This window comes from Grammomys surdaster, unplaced genomic scaffold (genome assembly GCF_004785775.1).
Source record: "Grammomys surdaster isolate TR1022 unplaced genomic scaffold, NIH_TR_1.0 168, whole genome shotgun sequence".
NCBI lineage: Eukaryota > Metazoa > Chordata > Mammalia > Rodentia > Muridae > Grammomys > Grammomys surdaster.
In genome coordinates this window covers 5271457-5275641 of record NW_021604616.1, presented here as the reverse complement: position 1 = coordinate 5275641, position 4185 = coordinate 5271457, and positions in this window count along the sequence as shown.

The following is a 4185-nucleotide window of genomic DNA, read 5'->3' as shown; positions in this document are numbered from 1 at the left end:
AGTGGAGCGTGCTTGATGGTTGGGAAAAGGGAAGAGATAAGTTTCTAATATTAGTAGTGGTATTTTCATCGCTTCAAACTTAAAATGATACTCTCATCCCACTGGTTAAAATCAGTCACATTATAGTTTTAACTACAAGGGTGTTAACGCAGAAGGATGAGTAGAGAGAATTTATTTAGTGTCCCTTACTCTGTAATGCTGTCCACATGGTTTTTTGAAGGGTAACAAACCCACGGCTTTCAGTGGATCATAAAGCGATCATATTCCTCTTTCAAGTCGGAACTCTGTCTCACTCCTGCTTTTCTTCAGTCAGGGTAGAGTGACTATCATCCATTCACTCAAAGCTCCAGATGTATTTCTACAGTTCTTGTTCATGTAGAATATTAAATAAACAGATGCCATTCCTGATTAGGAATCTCCATTTCCACCTACCTAATATAAAAATGTACCAAGTCATTTTCAAATTAGGGATTTCTGTTTTTGTTTCTCATCAACATAGGAAAGGTGTTGCCAAAGTAGGTAGTTGTAGAGCTGTTGACTTTCCCAAGTGAACTGTTCATTTGCTGATTAATTTGAAGCACAGTTTCAAGAAATACGAGGTCATCTTCCAATTTGTAAATGAAATGCAGTTGTTCTGTTTCCCAAGTGATGTACAGTGCTGGCAGCAGCCCCGAGATGGTGTCATCAGCACCACAGCATTGATGCTCAGGCAGTTGCTCAGCAGTGTCTTCACTTATTTTGGAAATTTGTATTATACCAATAAATTTAGCAGGAGAAGAAACATGGCTCAATATTTTAAAGTTATCTTTTAGACAGTCATCTGTATCATGCTGTCAAAGGAAACATTGTACCAATTTGAAAGGCAAAGTTGAGGACTTCTGTTCTAGAATGTTTCATTCATTCCTACAGTTATTTTATTTAAGTGCTCGCCCACGTTTATTAACTTTTTGTCTTTTTTTCTTTCTTTTACTATTAGATTCTGAAATGGATTTAAAAATGGACATTTCTGGCTATTTTAAAAAGAATAGCTCGAAGGCTTCCAAGGAGGCTCAAGGGTAAAGCGTTTGCCACACAAGCTTGCTGATCTGATATCACAATCCATGTACCATGGGATTTGCATGCCTCTGATACACACAAATGTACACACGGGCACACACACAGAGACAGAGATATCATGCATACATGCATACATATTACATATATAGACACATTCATAGACATAAGTCAATATTTTAAAGAAAGTTTCAAACAGATAGTAAAGTATCTATTTTTTATTAAAGATGAAAATTATCAGGGGTAGATGAACAGAATAATAAGACCCCAGTGTGGGGTGGCACCCAAGGGGTGGGGATAATGGGGTAAGGGATTTGTAAGGATGGGAATAGGATGAGAGGAGGGAGGGGGCTGTGATCTGGATGTAAAGCGAATACATAAATAACTACATTAATAAAATATTAGTTTTCTTCATACTAATACATGATGTAAACATAGTTATAATAAAAATATCAGTTTTTCTCTAGATGGATGCATATAAATTCAGTTATAATAAAAATTCCAATTGAATTATTTGAGAGAATTAGTTTTACAACTGTCTGAAGAAATTCAACTACCCATAAATGGTGAAATATAAAGGAAAAAGAGAAGTTATACTGGGGAAACTCTGCTACCAAATATTATTTACTATCATGACTTAGCAGATGGTTAAAAATGGCTAATATGACAGGATGAGGAGTTCGGAAACACAGGTGTTAATACATATGGCAGAATCAACAGAGAAACAGAAAAATGTAAAAAAGAAATCATTAAAGACCTGTGTCCAATTAGCTCATTTTCCATAAGTAGGAAACATGAGTTGGAATGTTACCTTGGGTCAGAATGCTCCATTTTGGTGGGATAAGATGTCGTACTTTTAAATAGTAAAGAAATTATGAATATGTCCATGTATAACATCATGAATGACAACTTCTCTTAAGTATTTGTTAAAATAAACAATTAAATTTGTCTCTTCGTTACTTTTCCAATCCATGGCTTTTCCTGGGCCTTGCCCACTTGCATCACCTTTGAGCAGTTTATCTAAATGGAAATGCATATCCTCACACCAGCATTTGCTAGAGGGTCCAAAGCCTTCCATGCTTTAGGCAACAAGAATGATCAGGTCTTTAACTGTTATGATAAATTCAGACACATAGGAATTTAGAGCCATGGGAAGCAGCCACTGAGATACATTCCAGAACTCCAGCAGGTCTCAGAAGAGTGAATACGCTGTGGTCTGACCTACTTGCCATCTCTGGGAAGGGGCATTTAGAGCAAGAAGAAAGGAGTGTAGAAAACTGCTTTTGGCATTATAAATAATGACACAAATCCCACCAGATAGATATAAGACTGAGACTTTTCTCATTTAATCAAACACACAAGTTACTGTAAGAAACAACTTTATCATATGATCATTAGCAAATTTTAAAATTAGTTGAATCCATTTTATCCCTAACAAAACATATTATGATTTTCATTGGACCTCATCTTTGGCAGGCCTTGAAAAAATTTAGAATTCTATCATTCTAGAGAATACAAAATGGTTTTAAAATGCTCAATTAATTTACTTTTTTCTGACTACCAATTATTATTTTAAAATTTAACAAAATCTATATTTATTTGTGTTTCTTTCTTTATGACGTTTTTGTCTTTTCTTTTATCCATAAAAACAATATTTTTATTACTTTGTGGTATAAAATAATATTTTTGACAGTGTGCATGTCAACTTTCTAGAATAATAACATTATTATTAAATTTTCTAGTGGATTTAAGGTAAAGCCAATATTCACTCCTGAAAACTGAATACTGTAGGATCAGGAGTTCAAGACCTCCTTTAACTGCATAGCAAGTTCAAGGCCAACATGGGCTTCCTGGAGCCTTATGGCATAAAGTTAACAAAAACAAATATGCAAACAAAAAAAACAATCATCTTAGAAAAAGTGATGAGAAATGAGCAATGCATATGAAAATGTTAGAAAGTAATAGACATTGTGTTAGAGAAAGAAACTAAGAACCCACATATTGAAAATTATAGGGGGAAGAAGAAAATTATGGCATTTCAGATTTGTGCTTTTATTTTCCTGAATCCTCACTGATTTCCATGTTGAGAATTACAGAAAGTTAATGTTTGTATTCTCAGTGCCAAGATAGAAGTGTAAAGTAGAAATAAAGCAGGTTGAGGGAATAGTAACTTCTTCACACTAACTCATAAATCTATATTTTCTTAAGTTTTTGAAAAGTCTACATTTTGTTCATCTTTATTTTATTTAATAAACTTCTTTTGTCTCTTCTGTAAGAAAATATACACCCAATTTTCTATCATATAGCATATATTATAAAAAACCATATTTCATTAATTGTAGACTGTAACTTCAAAGTAATTTTGTCTTTAATAGTTTGTTATCTCCTAATTAATTCATTGGAATTTTCCATATGTAATTTTGGTTGCCTGTTTTCGTCAGGTGTTGACCAACTGCAGCATGTTTAGTGCACATCTAACTTGCTCAGAAGATACAGTAACTCAACCAATAAACATGATAGATGCTTTACAAGTTCCAGGTAGAATGAATGAATGAATGAATGAATGAATGAATGAATAAGGGAAAATGGAGAGGACTTGGTGTTCCTAAAATTTTGTCAAGATTAGGTCGGTCAAAAGAAGAGAAACAAACCATATGGAAGAAATGGTAGTTAGGATGAAGAAGAAAAAGTAGGAACATGATGCTGAAAGGTCACACTATCCTCTTGGGAAATTTCTAGAAAAGATGTCTGAGAGTATAATGAAAACAAATGAGCTACTTGATTTAATTTACTGGCTCTAAAACAGTGCAGAACAATAATCCCTCTCCCCAAATGACCAAGGCTTAGGATTACAGTCATAGTTCTGATCCTGGATACATCCTAAGTTGAAGAGAAGTTGCTATAACTTGTCATATAAGTAAACTCCAGCCTTTGAAGTGTATGTGAGAAATAGTGTTGATCCTAAATGCGTAATAAATGAATAAATATTTCATCCAGGATTGAGTAACAAGTGGTCCTTGTTTCCTGCCTCCTAGTGTCTTAAACTTTCCAATACATTATACTTACCTTCAGCTTTAATATTTGGGGGAATATGACAGGTTAAAACTTTCATTTTAGAATATTTTAGTTTCT